The sequence below is a fragment of the Camellia sinensis genome, chromosome 6 (genome assembly GCF_055761805.1).
Source record: "Camellia sinensis isolate YWXY chromosome 6, ASM5576180v1, whole genome shotgun sequence".
NCBI lineage: Eukaryota > Viridiplantae > Streptophyta > Magnoliopsida > Ericales > Theaceae > Camellia > Camellia sinensis.
In genome coordinates this window covers 118,036,220-118,058,373 of record NC_138966.1, presented here as the reverse complement: position 1 = coordinate 118,058,373, position 22,154 = coordinate 118,036,220, and the positions used below count along the sequence as shown (strand labels likewise).

Genomic DNA, 22,154 nt, shown 5'->3' with positions numbered 1-22,154 from the left:
AACTTTCAATCAGAGTGGGCTGCGTGTTCACATCAATTCGAGCTGCGTGTTCGGAAAATCAAAAGTTTGGGCTGCGTGTTCAACTTTCAATCAGAGTGGGCTGCATGTTCACCATAATTCGAGCTGCGTTTTCGGAAAATCAAAAGTTTGGGCTGCGTGTTCAACTTTCAATCAGAGTGGGCTGCGTGTTCACCTTCAATTCGAGCTGCGTGTTCGGAAAATCAAAAGTTTGGGCTGCGTGTTTAACTTTCAATCAGAGTGGGCTGCGTGTTCACCTTCAATTCAAGCTGCGTGTTCAACTTTCAATCAGAGTGGGCTGCGTGTTCACCTTCAATTTGAGCTGCGTGTTCGGAAAATCAAAAGTTTGGGTTGCGTGTTCAACTTTCAATCAGAGTGGGCTGCGTGTTCACCTTCAATTCGAGCTGCGTGTTCGGAAAATCAAAAGTTTGGCTGCTTGTTCACCATCAATTCGAGCTGCGTGTTCACCATCAATTCGAGCTGCGTGTTCAACTTTCAATCAGAGTGGGCTGCGTGTTCACCTTCAATTCGAGCTGCGTGTTCGGAAAATCAAAAGTTTGGGCTGCGTGTTCAACTTTCAATCAGAGTGGGCTGCGTGTTCACCTTCAATTCGAGCTGCGTATTCGGAAAATCAAAAGTTTGGGCTGCGTGTTCAACTTTCAATCAGAGTGGGCTGCGTGTTCACCTTCAATTCGAGCTGCGTGTTCGGAAAATCAAAAGTTTGGACTGCGTGTTCAACTCTCAATCAGTGTGGGCTGCGTGTTCACCCTCAATTTGGACTGTTTGTTCAGAAAATCAATGTTTGGGCTACGTATTCAACTCTCGATCAGTGTGAGCTGCGTGATCACGACAAAGAGTATGAGCTGCGTGTTCAGAAATTCAAGTATTTGAGCTGTGTGTTCAAAAATGCAAACCGAAATGGGCTGTGTGCTCAGAGTCGAGCTGTGTGCCCGAAAACGAGCTATGTGCCCAAAATAAGCTGCATGCCCGAAATGAGCTGTGTGCCCGAAAGAGCTGTGTGCCCAGATTAAACAGAGTATTGTGTTGTGAGCTGTGTGCCAATTGAATGGAATGCTGTGTCGTAAGCTGTATGCTAAGCCTTGCATTGTGCATGCATCTCCTCGCGCTATTTCGCGCACCTCAATCGCACTGTCCTGTGTACTCACCTCGGTCTAGGAGACCTTAAACCCTCTAAAGGTGAAATTCCTTTGGTGTTTTTTGTGCCCGAGCGACTTCCGGTGGTCTGGTATAGCCACCTGCCTGTGTTCGCGGTGAGTTCCTAGGAGACCAACTGAGACGGTGGAAACTAGAGTTCGAATGGCTTATGCCTAGAACGCAAAGGTTCGGGATTTCCGAGACTAAAGTCTGGTTTAAATACCCAGGGGTATATCCTCGGCTTGAAATCTGTATGGTAGCCCCATAGATTGAGATAGCATCTGTATGCACCTCAATTCTGGATACTGATCCAACCTAGTCTGTCACCCTGTTGGAGAATAGAGAAAGCTACGACCATAGTCAGGGAGAAAAGTAGTACCTGTGGTTCAACCAAGAAGAAGCGGGAGATCCCCAGCACCATCAGGCACGACATTGTATGTACGGTTCATTTGAGGCTGGTGTGACCAGACGAATCGCACAGGTATCGTATCTTCTCCGTGTGAGACGCGACGAGAATTGAGCAATTCTCCACATTCTTAACTGCATGAAATATAGTTGTTGCTTTGCATTCTTGCTTAAAACTGTTGCATCTATTTGCGGATACTTGCTTCATTACAGGTTACTGCATTTGCATGACCATTGAGTTACCTCTAGCTCTGTGCATATCGCTTTGCATTTTGCCCCCTTCGCCTGCGGGCATGCCTGCGGGTACATTTTTGTCTATCTTGTCTGCTTTGTCTAAGTCTTCGGCCTTGTCAAAAATGGGTCGTCTCTGGGCTTTGACATTCACTCCCGTCATTCTTATGACTTTCGAGTTCTGTCAAAGAGGGGCAACTGTAGACACCCCATTTTTGACCGACCTTAAGACTCAGACGTCACCAGTTGAGCGCTCGGTGATATTGCATAATGTGCTCGTTCAGAAGTTTCAGAGTCTTGGCCGTGAGCCCGGCCTCCGGACTCTTTTGTGCCTTGCCTCGGTTTGCGAACCAGACTCGATTTTCTCTGTTTCTTTTCCTGAGGGGAGGGAGAGGTCCCGTAGACCATCTCTCAGTGGCCGTGGGCTACATTTTGTGGCTATAGGCCATTTTTCCCATTTCGGAGCCCGGTTCCCCGTTTTCGGAACCGTCAGGCCGTGTGCCTCGGTTCGGGACCGCTTAACCATCTCCTATCACTCCGGTTTTCGGTACACATCCTATTTTCTCCCTTTTGAGGGACACTGAGGTCTGAGAGACCCACTTCATGGTCGAATACCACTTTCGGTGTTTAACAGGCAGTTTTCGGGGCCTCGAACTGCGTGTTTTGACCCCCGAGCATTTGTTTTGCATCGATTTTCGTTCATTTTTGGTAGGTACCTCTGTTTCATCACCAGGAAGGTCACTAGAGGGTGGGAGGCCAGCAATTATCTTAGCAACCAGTTATATTCCATTTTCGCCCTCCAGCACCCGTTTTTCTCACTTCTGAGCCAATGTTGAACACCTTGGGGCCACTTTCTTCAACCCCAAACCACATATTTGTATTGTACACACATGGGAGGATCCTAAAAGTTGGTGGCCGGCCATTAATTCCATCTGACCCTTTTGACCCCCCTTGAAAGTGGCTTGTTGTCCCTCTTGTTTTACAGTTGCCAATTTTGAACTATAGGGTTGTGTTGAGGACACATAAGAGGACAGCAATTTGTGGTGGCCGGCCACTATTTCAACTTGACCTTTTTGACCCCTAGCCGGCCGGCTAGGGGAGGTGGCCGGCCGGCCACCTGCAGCTTTGAAAGGTGGCCGGCCATGTTCCTTGTAATACACACTTTACAACTGTATAGCTGTATCCCCCATAAAATATCTCAATCCGGGGGATATTTTTTGGGGGAAAACTTGCCTCCTTTTTCCCCACCTTTACTCCCCCTTTTTGGGTCCATATAACCAGGGGCCATCATTTGTATTAGGGGTTAGAAAAAATTGCTTCAAGCATAGGCATCCAAATCTCCCTCTATCTCTCTCATTTTCTCAAAAACTCCTAAGTTCTACCCTATTTCTTGATCACCACCAAGCACCACCATCACCACTCCATTTCCAGCAACTTGGGAAGCTTTCCAGCAGCTAAGAGGCACCACTTCTCAAAGCCAAGAAGCAACAAAAGACTTGTCTTCAAGGGTGAGTATCATTTCCCCCTTTTGAGCTTATTTTTGCAACATTTCTTAGCCATATATGCTTACTGTTTTGAGCTCCGGCCCTAACTAAAAGTGGCCGCCTTTTGAGCTCTTTTTCACTTTTTCTTAAGGGCTCAACCCTGTTTGAGCCCCCCATCTTGCACTTGCTTCAATATCTTCCTTAAATGCTATTTTCTTGCATGCTTTGGCAGCCCATTATGCTTCCATTTTTGGGCATTTTACAGAACTAAAAATAGTCTTATTTTGAGCCCCTCTTCAACATTGAAGAAGGGCTCATCACTATTTGGGACCTCCATATGCTACTTCATGTTATATCCCTCTTTGGTCCCCTTTTCTTGCATGTTTTGGCAGCCTATTATGCTTCGGTTTTTGGTCATTTTACAGCACTGAAAATAGTCTTATTTTGGTCCATTCTTCATGTTTTATTAAGGGCCTTTCATGGTTTGGGACCTCCATATGCTACTTCATGTTATATCCCTCCTTGGTCCCCTTTTCTTGCATGTCTTGGAAGCCTATTGTGCTTCGGTTTTTAGTCATTTTACAGAACTAAAAATAGTCTTATTTTGGCCCATTATTCATGTTTCATTAAGGGTCTTTGTCTGTTTGATGAATATTTTGTATACTTTGTGTTATAGCCACTTTTGAGCCTCATTTTGCATTGCATTTCTAGCATGTTTGTATACTGATTTTGGGGCTTCCATAAACTGTAAATGTGCATATTTTTGGTCCCTCTTCAGTGTTGTAGAAGGGCATTTTTCAGTTTGGATTTTACATATACCACTTGTTTCATTACCCTCTCTTGGCCCCTATTTTTGCATGCCATTGTTGCCCTATCTTTGCTTGCTGTTTAGCCATGATTTGTACTGGAAAAATACTGATTTTGGGAGTTCCTTGCTACTGTCTATTCATTGCATGTCCATATTGTGCATGTTTGGTATAGCTATAGGCCATTTCGGGTGCCAAAAGTCCATGTTTCGGGACTATTCCATGCATCGGGTGTGTTTTCGCCTTATTTCAGGGCTGTTTTCCCCACATTTCAGTGCTGAAATTCCATTAGCATGTTTGCATATCATTTTCCATGCTATTGCATTGCGTATGCCATTGCCTCGGTTTGCGTGCCCGTGTGCACGCATTTCGAGGCACTTCATTTTCATCCATCGGCCTCTTATGTGAGTGTGGCTGAGGCTCTCTCATGTTAGTATAAGTCCATGGTGCATTCTATATGCCATTTTAGCCATATTGCATTGTGTATGCCATTGCCTCGTTTTGCGTGCCCGTGTGCACGCATTTCGAGGCACTTCATTTTCATCCATCGGCCTCTTACGTGAGTAAGGCTGAGGCTCTCTCTCATGTTAGTATAAGTCCATGTTGCATTCTATATGCCATTTTGGCCATATTGCATTGCATTCATGCATTTCCTCGGTTTGCGTGCCCGTATGCACGCATTTCGAGGCGTCTCATTTTCATAGCATTGCGCATACTAGGTTGTATCTTAGACCGCATTCATGCATTTCCTCAGTTTGCGTGCCTGTGTGCACGCATTTCGAGGCGTCTCATTTTCATAGCATTGTGCATGCTAGGCTGTATCTTAGTTGTATTCATGCATGTCATGCATTTTGCATCGTGTTCGGGGTAGGAGTTAGCCTGGGCACGAGAAACGAGGTGCATTTCGTACTCCGAGTGACGGAATGTGTCTTAATTCCCCAGTCACCGACACTCCGGATTACCCATGATGGAGTTAGGTTCTTGTTGTGTTTACACGTGCATTCATTCTATATTAAGTTGCACATTTCGACTCCTCGGCCATCATGCCTCGATATGCGTGATTGGTGGCACGAGGATCGAGGCATGCATATATCTGTGAAAATACATTGCCATGCCCCTTTCCTGCTCTCTGTTGCAGCAAAATGAAGAATCAGCAAACTTCCGGAGTTTGGCGCGCTTTCCAAGAAAAATCACAAAATAGAGGCTAATCGGGGCATCCCAGTGGATTTCCGCGCAAGGCAGCCCAGACATGCATCATTCATCAGAAGCAAGGCAGTCCCTGGCTTGCACGCCAGTTTTACAGCTTTCTTAGTTAATTTGATTAATTAATTAGGAATTTGTATATTATTTGGACTGTATTATTTGGACTGTAATATTCTTTTATTCGGGAATGTATATTTATTCGGACCCTCTGCCCGAGGGCACAACTGTAATAAGTGTGCGTGTGTGTGTTGTATGCCTTCCAACCCCACGTCTTTCTCCCTTTTATTTACCTGCTTATGATGGTTAGATTAGGGCATATTTCAATTAGCATACAGTATGATAGCATGTTTGCATTCATTCATCTGTTTTGCATGCACCGGGCTCGCGCATCATACTAACTGCATTTGTATTTCAATTCTAAGTTGAATACATGTTAGCTGTAGCATTCCATATGCCATGTTTAGAATAGCCGAGCCTGCTATAGTTGCATTTTTGCATGTGTTGCATTAGGCATTTTTGTATACTTAGGATCATGCATGATTTCTAATGTAGTTTCTATTTTGGCTTGGAGTACTTGGTAAGTTCTATGCTTTAGCATCCTTGCATGCGTGTGAGTGACTGCCATGAATAGCATGCTTACCATGAGGCTAATTGCTTATGTGATATAACTGCCTGAATGCCTGTGGGTGAAGGTTGGGTTACTTAAATTGGAATAAATCATCAAATGTTTTAGGCCCACTAGATAGTGGCAAAACCATCTTTTCTAAGCCCAACTGAGGGTGGCAAAGTCTGCATTTTAAGCCTACTTGCGAGTAGCAAACCATCTTTCAAAAAAGCAAACATGAAATGTTTTGTTCCAATTCAGGCGACCCAGTCTATACTTGTATGTTGTGCGCATCACATAGTAACCTAGGCTAATAACCGGAATAAGAACATACAATGTTTTCAAAAATAGATATCATGGTTAGTAGAGGCCGGTCTCTGACCGGGCGAGCAGGGGTGCTCACGAAGTGACCTTCCCCAATCGTACCCAAGTTCCCGAGCCGAGGCAACTTTGGTAATGACGGACACGTGGCCTTAGGCAAACGAGTCAGGGTTTCCTAAGTTTCCCAAAAATAAAATATTTAGGTGGCGACTCTGTATCTGGCAAAGCAGTCCATATTTGGCACTTCTTTCAAAATCTATTTTTCTCAAAACGATTTGCCGGATTTATACTCTTTGGTTCAGACTTAGAACCATGACAAATTTGAGAGTCCTGAGCTGTAGTGACCCCAAAATGAACGGAACGGGAGCTCGTTCCTCCCGGGGCGCTCGGGGACGTCTACAGTATGCTAGTGATCTGGCTAAGCCTGGCTAATTGGCTTCAGAGCCGCTATCATTGTCAACGGACGAGGTAAACTTGCCGGCTCCCCTGACTTCTCCACTTGCCTTTCCCTCCTATATTGTTTCGCTAGGTCAGCCGCGTCATCATCCCCTAGGGGATCAACCCTTGCGGTGGTTGCTTCCTCTTGTGCCATCTCTCTTGTATATATTCGAATAGCTTCGGATGCAGGCGCAAGAAAATTCAAGAAGTGTTGTAGGGGCGTATCGTTAGCAACGAAGGAGTTTACGCTTGGAATGTTTTTATGTTTTGCACAAAGATAGGTAAAGCGAATAATCCCAAAGGCCCAAGGTTTGCCCGTATTCCAAGGGTCCCTATTAAATTTTGCTAGTTTGAAAATTTTTCAAAACATCGCCAAAACTGTCCTTTCAACACTCTATAATAACCTATCGTTTCACTTCTGGCCCAATGCCTAACCTCCCCCACCACGAGATGCTGCCACGTGTACGACCACTATTCACTGCCCCCTTTCCCTACCCTGTCTTTTCCACTTCAAGTCATCACGTGACGCGCCGCTTCTCGAGCCCCGCACCCCGCCACCTCACCCTTCGCGGTCGGCCCTCCTTATGATCGGTCCCTCCACTCGGCTATCTTTCGTGGTCGGCCCTCCTCATGGTCGGTCCCTCCACTCGACTACCCTTCGCGGTCGGCCCTCCTCATGATCGGTCCCTCCACTCGACTACCTTTCGCGGTCGGCCCTCCTCATGATCGGTCCCTCCACTCGACTACCCTTCGCGGTCGGCCCTCCTCATGGTCGGTCCCTCCACTTCGCTACCCTTTGCGGTCGGCCCTCCTCATGATCGGTCCCTTCACTCGGCTACCCTTCGCGGTAGGCCCTCCTCATGATCGGTCCCTCCACTCGGTCACCCTTCGCGGTAGGCCCTCCTCATGATCGGTCCCTCCACTCGGTCACCCTTCGCGGTCGGCCCTCCTCACTGTCGGTCCCTCCACTCGGCTACTTCTGGTCGATCATTCCTTTCCCTCGACCTTCAACCCCCATCTTCCTCATTATTCCCTTCGTTGGACTAAAGCTGCACTTGGGAATGGGGAACTACTGACGTAGGTAGGACTATAAAGGCCATAACCCACTATGAACAACCCAAGCCTACTACTTAGGGCCCAATACATAACCCAACAGATAAGGCTCAGCACCATCTGGAAGTCAACATGGCATAAAGGACCAATGATATTCAGACACGTGGCAGGTAAAGGGCAAGCCACATCAGCAGACAAAGATCTGCAAAGTTATTGCCACTGCACATCGCCATTAATGGAGCAACTCACTGCATTTATTATGACAACACCATTCCATCGGGACAGCACGCCCTCACTCTAAACAAGGTAAGCTACAACATAGACTTTTGGCCAAGGTGACAGGTTGGAAGGGACAACGAAATGATTACCAAAGGATATAAGCAAACGTTGAAGACAAGAAGAAGGTTAAGCTTTTCTATCTCTAATCTATCTACATATTCCACTCTCTCTCTCTAACTTGCTCGTCGGAGGGTTCGTTGGGGGACTCCCCGTTTCCCGTTGAACTCTTGTGCAGGTTCTCTGGTGGGCTTGGTCATTCGGACATTAGGCTTGAGGAGCGTGGATCAGTCTAACCTGTCCTACCATCAAAAACTGCATTATCAAAAATCATAATAATAAATGATATGTATAAAAAAAATTGTTTTACAATTTTGTTACGAACGTTGAAACCAAATACATAATAGAACATAATAGAACATAAGATTTTACATAATATTTTGATGGGACTCACTTTGGAAAATTTTTGTCCATCAATTAATATTTTGTATGTGGTTCGATGACTAGTAACTCTATGCCTAGACTTGTTCAAATTTTCAAGGTAGTTAAATGAAGAATTAATTTCCTAAACAATTTCCAAACAAAAGGGCTTTAAACTATTCACAATTTTTCTCCTAGTATTTTTCATGTTCGTTGCCATGAAGGTGCATTAACCTAAAATAAAAGAGAAACATCAGTTAATTATTTGGGGTTAATCATTACATAAAATTGAGTCACCTAAGGCACCCACACCCACAATGAAGCCTGTCTTTGAATAGGCTTCTCTCACTCATCAGACACACACAGAGGTGGGCCTTTAAATTGGGCTTTTCAAATATAAGTACACACACAAACTCACACATTGAATATAGAGGGATAAAGATATGAAGAGGAGCCTAGCCTGATTACACATATATACACATTGATGTATCTCTTTTAATAACTTGGCTTCACAAACCCAAAATTCCACACACATGCTCTTTGAACTTTGTGTTCACACGCAATTAACTAAAAATTAAAAATAACATCAATTTAAAAAAATTTATCAGTGTGATATGACAATAATATTTTTAATATTTTAAATTAAGAAGATAAACTATTTGTTTGAAAGTGATAAAATTAAATTTTATTCTATTATTTTATAAATTTTTTTTTTTTTTTTTTTTTTTTGTACATATAACACTACTAATTAAAAAATCATTTTGACAAAGGATGCAAGGTATCATTTTGTTGAATTTTTTTTTTTGAGTCATTCCAGAAAATTGACATAAGGCACACCCACACCCACACCCACACCTCTACAGCCCCACTCACACCCAAACCAACACCAACACCAACACCAACACCAAGGTGTTCCATTCAAACACACTGAGACTAAGGTAAGCCTTTCAACTGGGCTTCACACACACACACTTAGAAAGGCCGAATAATAAACATTGATATATTTCTTTAAGCTCGGCTTCACACACACACACACACACACACACACCCCTAGGCATTCAAACACACTGAGACTAATAAGCCTTTCAACTGTGCTTCACACACACACCCACACACACTTAGAAAGGCCGAAAGATACACATTGATATATTTCTTTACGCTCGGCTTCACACACACACAGCCACACACACACACACACCACTAGGGGCTTGTTTAACTAGCTTTGTGTTAACACGCAATCAAGCCCAGAAAAGCATATATATAACCCAATGTTTCTCTGTTAAGAATCACCACTGCAGCAGAACACAATACACCACACCAATTCAAAGAGAGACAGAGAGAGAGAAAGCTAAGAAAGATGAGCCAGCCATCTAGCGTAATTCCGGCACCGAAGACATCAGTGAAGGAGAAGATGGTGCAAACAGTAGCTTCCGCCATTAAGAAGACCAAAGATAAGAAGAAGATAAATCCTACTTAGTGGTTCAAATTAGGAAGGGAAATGCTATGTACTCTAAATGATTTATCAAATTTTCTACCAAACTTCTCACATGGATATGGGACCCACACAAATTCACATGTGTGTGAATCTCATACCCATATTAGGGGTTTGGTAGAAAATTTCATAAATCATTTGGGTCTCTAGCATGACCTATTAAGAAAATAGCTTAAATTATGTAACCAATCACTCTAGGAATAAGGTGATGTCAGTGGTTTATAATATGGTATATTTATGTCTACATTATTATGTATATTTATGTTTGTTTTTTATATTTGATTTATAAATAAAATATATGATTCTCTATGGTTCATTTGTACCTACATGTTTATCATTTCTATTATATAGAGCATAGATTTTATTTAATGTGATTGATATTAGTTTCTTTTTCTTTTTCTTTAAGAATGTCCTTCACATTTAATAACTGCCACATTCAACAACTGCTAACCGATTTTTAATTTATCTTTGTTGATCAAACAAAAATAATGCTCCAGTAGACATGCAACTCTAACCCGTTTGGATTAAGGGGTTTGGCGATTAAGAAAAAGAAATCGAAGTCAAAAAATCTTTTATCACTTGTTTGGATGATTAAGAAGATGAAAAATTGTAAGGAAAAAAAAAAGATTTAAGGGTTTAGACTTCTCTCAAATTTTGAATTTGACCGTCATATTTGGGCTTGTGGGGCCACAACGAGTCCCGTTTTAATGATCCAAACAGTTTATTTGTAAGGTCATCTATGTATATCATTCATGAAAAAAAAAAAATTGAATCTATTTGATAATTGTATTTTTTTTAATATATTACGTTTGTTTCCAAAAAAATGCATAAGCATATTTTTGAAAATTAACTATTCATTTATATATATATATATATATATTGTGGCAATGCTACGAAGAAATAATTATCTCCACATTTCCAAAAATAAAAGGCCATATGGCAAGTATCACAATTTTTTTCTTTGCATATTCCATGTTGGTTGCCATGAAGGTGAATTAACCTAAAATAAAAGAGAAATAATGATCAAAATCCATTAACCAATGTGTCACACTTTCAATTGACACTATATAAATTAAAAATTGATGTTGGTAAGGTACGCAAGGTTTCATTTTCTTGAATTAAGCTATTTGTTTATATTTAGTTAATTATTATATAAATAAAAATATATTATATATAAAATTAATTATGAAATGATATAAAAAGCTTTAATTCTATTCTGTTAAAGTAAAAGATTGATTAAGATAGTTCATAATTTTAAAAGTATAACATTCTCATTATTAAATTCCATGTAAGAATTCCATAAAATTTTCATTTTTCTTATTTAAATTTGAGTCAACTAAAATACCCACACCCCATGGAACATATCCCCACACCCCACACACACACAACTACACCCACCCACCCACAGAAGTGGGATATTCAACTGGGCTTTTCACTCAATAAACAATAAAAATAACTGGGCTTTTGACACGTGCACACAGGGTCTTCGTGGGCTTCTCCGGAAAAAATTTGCAAACATAAAGTCATATAGATAACACATTTATTTCATTTTCATATCATGAAAGTAATGGTAAATATTTTAATTGAAACCTAAATGATAATAAGAAGACATATCATTCTATATAAAATTCTAGTTATATATTATTCCTTTCATTAACCAATGTGATGAACTTTTTATTTTAAAGAGATAAAATCAAAATTTATCATATCATTATGTATTAATTTTGAGATAAAATTTGTCTCAAATTCACTTTTTGGATTAGAATGTCCAGTTTGCATGGATGTGATCGTTTATTTTTTTAGAAGAGAAATGTGATCTAATTAGATACTTATCAATATCCGATCAAGTTGAATTTTATTATTTATATATATATATATATATATAAATTGCTTAGCATACTCTACAAAACTAAATGGTTCAAATAATTAAAATAGACCAAAAATCATATAAACTGGACCTTTCAACCCAAAAAAATGAACTGGATGCAAGCTGAGTTTTTAATTTTTCTACATGTCTAACAATACACATTAGTAATTCATGTACAAGGTTGTAAGGTGTGATTTTCTTGAGTTTAATTGTTTGTTTGTGGTGAGATATTATATTATATTATATTATATTATCTATCTATCTATCTATCTATCTATCTATACTATTTATAAAGCAAACACCACTCTTGCATTGATGTCGTATATCATAATTGCTTTCAAGAGTGGACCAGAGAGGGGTAAGAGGGGGTGATCGCCACCGATTTCAAAAATACCATTTATTACAATAATATTAACTACAATTATTTACATATTATAGAAATCACTCCATATGATTTAAACCACCATAGTTCTTTTACATCTCACTTCGATCCATGAAATAACTATTATATTATAAAATTCAATTTATTTCAATAACTTGTCACAATATAAATATAGTGTGTGTACGTGTCTCTAATATATAAAGCAAACAACTTTCTTGGTGTAGATATTTGGATTTTTAGTTTACCCAAAATATCTTCACGTAATTGACTATTGTAATTGACAAAATTCATATTCAAATCTAAATTTGTATTTTATAATTATAACAGCTCAATCATCCGGTGAGAATGGATTTGGGGTGGCTGTTATGCTGAAGGCACAATAGCCACTGTTGTGTAGCCAAATGGATTCATTTCGAGGCTCATTTCAATAATCCAAATCATTCAGATTTTAGAATACATCGAGTAGAACATATCTGCAAAAATTAAGTTAATCGGATATCGTTTATCCATTCATCCACTAACATTTGTATTTACAAAAATAAATAACAATTGTAACTTAAAGTATTGAAATAGAAACAAATGTGAGTCGATGAAAGGGTTAATGATATCTGATTAACTTAATTTTTTGTAAGTATGTTCTACTTGATATATTCTAAAATGTGAACGTTCGAATCCTTAAAGTAGATCTCGAAATGAATCCATTTGACTACACAGTAGTCACTAGTGTGCCCCCAGCACAACAACCACTCCAAATCCAATGAGAAAACACCACTAGTATTATAGAGTCTAGACCTAAGTTGGTGTAGACTATTAGGCTATTTGCTCCTTCCAAAATACCCCTTAAGTTGTTCTAAATTACTTTAATTATGTTAAATCTAACATTTTTAAAAATTATCATAATTATCAAATCCAATAAAGTGGGCCTCCTATAATTACAGAAAATTTGGAATCACTTAGCCTCCGTTTGGGAAGTGGGTTGGCTTTTTGGCTATTTTAGCCTAGTTTGGGAAGGACTTTTTAGCTTTTTTGACTTTTTTAGCTTTTTTTGTGAGAGGGGATTGTAATGATTATGGGTTGAATTTGATGTTTTGTTTTTTGTGACTAAAATAAACTATTTTATTTTTTGTGACTATTTTAGCTAAAAAAACCTGACTTTTTTCTTCCCAAACGGAGCCTTAATAAGCCCGCACCCACATCCAGAGCGATGTGGGCCTTTAAAATACACACTGAGGTGGGCTTTTCAACTGGGCTTGTCAAAACACACTCACAGACAATAGACAAACAACACCTCTTAACTCTTCACGGTAACAAATAAATAGTTTAATGATTAATTTTTTTTATTTCTAAAAATAAAAAATTTGTTACAAAAAAATATTTGACAATCCATTTTCATCGTAGCGAGAATGTTTGTTAATAGATTGTTTTGAAAAGTCAAGAAAAAAAAAAAAAAAAAACTTTTAAAACATCTTCAATGATTTGTCATCGAAATTGCCAAAGTTATAATATATCAACTTTAGGTAAAAAAGATTCTCCATATAGGCCTATTTTGAAAAGTAAGAAAATAGTTAATTTTTTTATTTATTTTTAAATATAAAAAAATAAATAAAGAGGTAATGCGTCCAAATACACTAATGAATTAATTTTTTTCTAGTATCCCAAATTTGACAAATACTAGATCTGTTAGCTCACTCAAGACCAACTGTTTTCCTTCCTTCCTTCCTTTCTTCCCTCCCCTCCTTTCTCATCTTCTTCCCCCCAAAAAAAAAGTGCATAACAGATCAGTTTTTTTTGAAAACAAAATTCACAATTTTTTTTCCCTCCAGAATTCACCAAATAGAATTGGCAATTGCCATTTAAAAAAAAAAAAAAACAAAACAAACAAACAAAATTCACCAATTTTTGTTTCAACAGAATCATACCAAACCAACAACAACAACAATCAAGCTTAGATAAGATTTTACATAATTTTTTGATGGGACTCACTTCTAAAATTTTTTGTCCATCTATTAATATTTTTGTATCCGGTTCTATGACTAGTAACTCTATGTCTAGACTTGTTCAAATTTTCATGGTAGTTAAATGAAGAATTAATTTCCTCAACAATTTCCAAACAAAAGGGCATTAAACTATTCACAATTTTTCTCCTAGTATTTTCCATGTTGGTTGCCATGAAGGTGCATTAACCTAAAATAAAAGAGAAACATTAGTTAATTATTTGGAGTTACCTAAGGCACCCACACCCACAATGCAGCCTGTCTTTGAATTGGCTTCTCTCTCTCATCAAACACAAATTGAGTGGGCCTTTCAATTGGGCATTTCAAATACAAATACACACAAACTTATATATTGTATGGAGAGATGAAAGTATAAAAGTATAAAGGGAACTTTATCCTCTTTAACCTAGGTACACATATATACACATTGATATATCTCATTCAATAACTTGGCTTCACAAACCCAAAAGCTAAGCACATGCTATTTGAACATTGTGTTCACACACAATTAACTAAAAATAAAAAAAAAAATAACATCATTTTAAAAAAAATTATCAGTGTGATATGACAATAATATTTTTAAAATTTTAAATTAACATGATAAACTATTTGTTTTAAAGTGATAAAGTTAAAATTTATTCTATTATTTTATAATTTTTTTGTATGTACAATTTTACTACTAATTAAAAAATCATTTTGACAAAGTATGCAAGGTATCATTTTGTTGTTGTTGCTTTCTTTTTTTTTTTAAGTTGAGTCATTACAGAAAATTGACATAAGGCACACCCACACCAACACCAACACCAGGGTGTTCCATTCAAACACACTGAGACTAAGGTAAGCCTTTCAACTGGGCTTCACACACACACACCCACACCCACACACACACTTAGAAAGGCCAAATAATATACATTGATATATTTCTTAGCTTGGTTCCCCCCACAGCCCCCCCCCCCCCCCCCCCCCCCCCCCCCCCCCCCACCTATGGCTCTTTTAACTAGCTTTGTCCTAACACGCAATCAAGCCCAAGAAAAGAAAATATATATATATATCCCAATATTTTTCTCTCAAGAACCATCACTACAATAGAACATAACACAACACACCAATTTAGAGAGAGAGAGAGAGAGAGATAGGGAGAGAGAGAGCTAAGAAAGATGAGCCAACCAGCTAGCGTGATTCCAGCACCAAAGACAACAGTGAAGGAGAAGATGGTGCAAACAATAACTTCTGCCATTAAGAAGATCAAAGATAAGAAGAAGATAAATCCTAATTAGTGGTTCAAATTAAGAAGATAGTTTAAATTATGTAGCCAATCACTTTAGCAATTAAGCAATGTCAGTGGTTGATAATATGGTATATTTGTGTCTCTACATTATAATGTATATCTATGTTTGTTTATTTGTTTATTTATTTTTTTTTTATTTTTCATTTTTATATTTGATCAATAAATGAAATCTATGTTTCTCTGTAGTTCATTTGTACCTACATGTTTATCATTTCTATTACATAGGGCATAGATTTTATTTAATGTGATTGATATTTTTTTTTTCTTTTTCTTTAAGAATGTCCTTCACCTTTAGTAGCTGTCACATTCAACAACTGCTAATAGATTTTATTATTTTTTTTCAATTTATCAAATTGTTCAAAATTTTAAATTTAAGATTTGCACCCATTTTCATTGTATAATGTGTTTGTCTTAAATCAATAAATTTATCTTTGTTGATCAAACAAAAATAATACTCCAATAGAAATCTCTTATCCCTTGTTTGGATGATTAAGAAGATATAAAATAGTAAGAAAAATAATTTTTTAAGCATTAAGACTTCTCTGAAATTTTGAATTTGACCGTCTTATTTGGACTTGTAGGGCCCACAACGAGTCCCGTTTTAATTATCCGAATAATTCATTTGTAAGGTCATCTATGTGTATTATTCATAAAAAAAATTAAATCTATTTGATAATTGAATTTTTTAATTTATTACGTTTATCTTAAAAAAAATGACTAAGCATATTTTTAAAATTAAATTATTTATTTTTATATTTTATTTTCCTCTGTGTGTTGCTGGGGGGGGGGGAGGGGGGGTAATCATATGAAAAAATAATTTCCTTCACGTTTTCCAAAAATAAAAGGCCATAAGGTAAGTATCCAATTTTTCTCTTTGCATATTCCATGTTGGTTGCCATGAAGGTGCATTAACTCAAAATAAAATAGAAATAATAATCAAAAACCATTAACCAATGTGTCACTCTTTCAATTGACACTATAAATTAAAAATTGATGTTGGTAAGGTACACAAGGTTTCATTTTCTTGAATTAACTTATTTGTTTATATTCAATAAAGTATTATAAATAAATATATATATATATATAATTAATATAAAACGACTTAAAAAGTTTTAATTCTATTCTGTTAAAGAAAAAGATTGATTAAGATAGTTTATATTTTCAAAACTATAACATTCTCATTATTAATTCTATATAAGAATTCCATAAAATTTTCATTTTCTTATTTAAAATTGAGTCAACTAAAACACCCACACCCCCACACAACTACAGTCTACACCCCACCCATAGGAGTGGGCTTTTCAACTGGGCTTTTCACTCAATAAAAATATAAATAAGTGGGCTTTTGACACGTGCACACAGGGCCTTCGTGGGCTTCTCCGGAAAAAAATTGCAAACATGACGTTATATAGATAACACATTTATTTCATTTTCATATCATGGAAGTAATGGTAGATATTTTAATTGAAAATTAAATGATTATAAGAAGTTACATCATTTTATATAAAATTCTGTATTAAAATTCTAGTTATATATTATTGCTTTTGTGAAAATATTAACCAATGTGATGAACTTTTTATTTTAAAGTGATAAAATTAAAATTTATCACATTGTTATGTATTAATTTTGAGATGAAATTTGTCCCCAATCCAACTTTTAGATTAGAATGTCCAGTTTGCATGGATGTGGTTGTTTATTTTTTTAGAAGAGAAACGTGATCTAATTAGGTATTTATCAATATATAAACTAGACCTTCCAATCTTAAAAAAATGAATTAGTTCTTAATTTTTTCTACTTGTATAACAATACACATTAGTAATTCATGTACAACGTTGTGAGGTGTGATTTTCTTGAGTTTAGTTATTCGTTTGTGGTGAGATATTATATTATATTATCTATTTATATATACTATCTATAAACCAAACACCGCTCTTGCGTTGATGTCATATATCATAACTGTTTTCAAGGATGGACCCAGAGGTGGGTAAGAAGGGGCGATCACCCCTTTACGATTTCAAAAACACCATTTACTATAATAGTATTAGTTACAATCATTTACATATTATCACTACTAAAATTTCAGCTTTTTGCGACGGTAAAATGCCGTCGCTAATCTCCTAATGCCATCGCAAAAAGTTTTTTGTGACGGCAAATGACTTTTTGCGACGGCAAGAAGGGGGTCGCAACTGGGGGCATTGTAAAAGAGTTTTTGTGACGGCACATGTTTTGCGACGGTATTTTTGCCTTTTGCGACGGCACTTTGCAGTCGCTAATAATGTTTGAAATTTCTTGACTTTTTGCGACAGCACTATTTTACTGTCGCTAAAAATATTATTTGAGACGGCAAAAAATGCCGTCGCTAATAGTCTTTTTTTTTGCAACGGCAAGAACACTGTTTTTGCGACGGTGTGGTGCCGTCGCAAAAAATATTAAAAATATAAAAATTTCTATTTTTGCAACAGTGTACTGTCGTCGCAAAAAGTATTAAAAAATTAATAAAATTTTTATTTTTTGTGACAGTTTAGTGCTATCGCAAAAAGTAAAACCTATAACAAAATCAATAAAAATATTAAAATTTTCTATTTTTTGCGACGGTGTAGTGCCGTCACAAAAAAGAAAAAAACATCTTGCGATAAAATTATTAAAAATATTAAAATTTCTTCATAATAATTGCATAATAATATAAACATTCCTGTATAAAAATAACAATTTCTCCATAATAAAATATTCTTCCATTCATAATTACACATCAACAAAATTATTCCACTATATAATGTTCCATAATACATATATAATGTTTAAATACATGATTTTGTTCATAATTCAAAATAACTTAAATCAAAATTAAATGTTTTTCTCATCATTCTTCGTAGATAACAAAAACAAAAGTTAGTCACATTCTCCACAGGCATGCATTCCACAAGAAGCACACTCCTATATGGGAAATATCTGAAAAATAAAAATAATTAATGACAATATAATTATGTGTTAATGTTAATTACAAAAAAACATAAAAATTTAACTACTATAGCATCAAATACAACATTTTTTTTGTTAGTCATCAAATCCCACATGGATAATTAAACATCTCAATCAAATAAAAAAATAAAAATTTAATTACTATAGCATCAAATACAAAAAAACATAAAAAATATATCTGAAATCTGGCTCTAACTCCCAACAACATCAAATACAACATTTTTTTTTGTTAGTCATCAAATCCCATATGGATAATTAAACATCTCAATCAACAATGAGAACATATGCATTTCTAAGAAAATTAAACAATGGAAATAAGTTATGACACCTTCAAAGAAATGTCAGCCTTCTAGTATCTATACAAAAGTTCATCATCCTTCAATTAATTGGCATATACGCATATATTATGTTTGTACACATAAAGGTGTAGATATATCCTAGACTGAGCTATATGCTACACAACAAAATGTAAACCTCTAGACCTATATACAAGTATCTAGCATTTCACAAGTATCTATCTTTACTTTCAATGTGAAATATAAATTTGACTTTTCTAAGACAGAATGAGCAACAAAGGAAGAGAAAAATACAAACTACCTCTTTGAGGTGCCATTCCCATGTCTTTCTACTAATATCAAATTTGGTTCAACCTGCCCTCTACAAATAGAAATGATTATATGAGAATAATTAATTAATTAAAATAAAAGGGGTAATAGGAAATGCAAAATAAAATGTTGAGCTTTATGGAGTTTCCTTTGCTTTAATTAGAGTCATGTGAATACAAAAATTTGGAATTCGTGCATGTAAATTATGGTTGCTTGTGTTAAAGAACCTCAGGATTAATATTTGACTAAAATTATTATGTAAAAAAATTTATAACACTTGCCACACTACCAAACAGATACAGGCATTATTATTACCCATGAATCACCACATTGACGAGTTGCTTAAGGGAACAAATATTTGAGGAAAACAACTTTTTTCCCCCAAGGGTTTTGTCGCTGTAGGTTTGGTATTCATAGAGTAATTGTTGGACAATACTAACCTTGTCACAGTGCAGTGGGTTAGCAATATATATATATATATATATAAGTGCTGATTACGTGTATCATGTGTGCATCAATTCTAGTAAGAGACTAAAAGAAGCTTGATCATAAACATGTTTCACAATATTAAAAATAAAGAAACATAATGACACATGATGTGCAATATATATTTAGAAGAACATGTGAGATGAAGGGTTTGATCCTACAAATGATGTTTAAAAAAGAAAAAATCCCACAATGACACATAGCACGTTACCAAATGGCAAAACCCATAGTGGAGAAGAAAAGCGGCAGAGTGATTCATTAAGAGTATTGACTCACAGTAAAAGCCACAATATTACTAATGCCCCTTATTCTAATCACGTGAAATGGAGCACCTCACTGTCTATAGATTTTTCTAGAATTATGAATCTTGCACAAATCACATGTGAGGGAATATTTACGTCAAGAATTCCACACTACCTGTGTGGATGCTCCTGCTTAAGGACAGAATACATTCATTTCTTTAACTAGCAAGGGAAAAATACGTGTCTGAAATGGACCATTACTAACATCTCACAAGGCAAAAAAAAAAAACACAAGGAAATTAAGTTTTCAACACATAGGTATCCACATCTCTCATTCTCACATGGTGGGAACTCATCCCAAATCAAGTAAAATAAAATAGCAATGTCAAACTAATTAAGGTTAAAAAAAAAGACCCAATGACATAATTTGATGTATAAGTCATCACTTGGCCTGTGAAAAAAAAGAGAAGAAAAGAAAAGATATTGAAAACATAACAAATAATCGCAATACGCAAAACATGTGGTTCTTCGCTAACTAGAACAAATAATTAGAGAAAAAATAGGCTAACCAGAACAAACGCATCAGGGCCGGCATTGAGATTTAGGGGACGTTAGGCAAACAACAAAAAAGGGGCCCTCTTACATGTATATATATATATATTTATTTATTTATTTAAAGTTAATGGATAAAACAAGAAGTAACAACAATTTTTTTATTTGTTAGTAGCCACAAAAAGTTTACTTGCACATATAATCACTAAAATTATAAACTAAAATTACAAATTGTAGGTTTGTTTCATGCTACCAAAACATTTATCAAGTGCCTGTGATTGAGATTGAATATTTTCTTTTTCAAATCCAGAAATACACAAATCCGCAATCACCGATATCTGCAAATAATATGTTTTCGAAAATTAGAGCACAACAAAAATTATAGATTTCCATCAAAGCAAAAAAATTAGAGACTTTTCTAATTCAAATAGTTTCTCTTCTTATTTTTCTTTTTCTATCTTTTCTCTCTTAATGTTCTTTAACAAAAACAACAATTTAAATTATTTGTTTGCATTTCATTAATCATTTTCTAAATAAACTGTGTGAACTGAATTCAAGACTAAGAATAGTAAATCTTGTAGTCCATTGGGCACAAAAATTATGGCAAAATTAGTGAAGAAACATTAGGGGGGAAAATAGGGCACGAACTTCTTCCATTAAAATCTGATATACATATATATATGGAGAGAGAGAGAGAAAGAGAGAGAGAGAGAGAGAGAGAGAGAGAGAGAGTCACACACTGACGGTTGTACATATATATATATATTTAAATATATATTGCACACATGTAAATTAGCCCAGTTCTTAATTTAAAGATTATGAAGATCAAAAAAAAAAAAAAAAAAAACCATAGAACTTGATTTTCCCTAAGAAACATAATAAAAATAAAAATAAATAAATAAATCCTTTTTAACATAAATATTGATTCAAATTCTTTTAACATAAATATTGATTCAAGTTCCTTCATTATTTCTGTCATGGAAATTCTTTATACTGAGTTCAAAATTTAGGATCTTTGTAAACATTAACTATCCCAGATCATTAATTCACCATTTTAACACTAGCAAATCATCGAACACCTTCAAAGCCTAAAATGGAGGGACTTATATTCCAACATTTCATAGGCTTCAATATATATATATATACACATATACATATTACAGAAAAGGGAGTTGAAAAGAAAAACAGACTTATGCAAAGAGTTGAAGACAAAGGGAGAACGATAAAGGGAGATTTTCGGTGGTCGGCGATTCACGGATAGAGAACGACATACGGAGATTTTTGGTGGTCGTCGGTGGTCAACCAGGTCGATGGTCAATAACAGCACCCACGTTGGTGGTCAGTGGTGGCACCCAGGTCGGTACTCAGCAGCAGCACGCAGGTCGGCTAGTTTCGCTAGGTCAGGTCGGTGCTCCTCTGTCTCTACTCTTTCTTCTTTTGTTTAAGGGGTTGGGGATTGGGGATTTGAGATCGTGGGTGAGAAACAAAAGGGAGGGGAAAGAAAGGGGAGAATTAGAAAGAGCGGGAAAACGGAAAAGAAAAAGAAGAGGAGAGCTATGATAGCGGTGTAAACTAAGTCGTTTTATTTATTTTTTATTAAAATAATTTTTTTTTTTTTGTAGTTAATGAAACTTTTTTTTTTGTTTTTATTTATTTTTAGTTACTAAGGTTGAAAATTTATTTGTTTTATTTTTATTTTAATGCAAAAAAAATTATTATTATTTTTTTATTTGGTAGAAGTAGGGGTAATTTTGGGAGATTTTTGAAATTGAGAATTTTTGTTTAAGGGATTAGGGATTGATGATTTGAGATCGTGAGAAACAAAAGGGGGAAAAGAAATGGGGGAATTAAAG

General features: G+C 36.2%; 1 long non-coding RNA gene across 1 annotated transcript; it reads right to left on the bottom strand.

The window, feature by feature from the left end:
- Window positions 1-18,179: 18,179 nt before the first annotated feature.
- On the bottom strand, window positions 18,180-21,776 carry LOC145792374 (uncharacterized). Its single transcript, XR_014331769.1, has 2 exons — window positions 21,492-21,776; window positions 18,180-18,386 (listed from the first exon to the last, which is right to left on the bottom strand). It is a non-coding gene; the product is annotated as an uncharacterized LOC145792374 (long non-coding RNA).
- Between the last annotated feature and the right edge of the window lie 378 nt (window positions 21,777-22,154).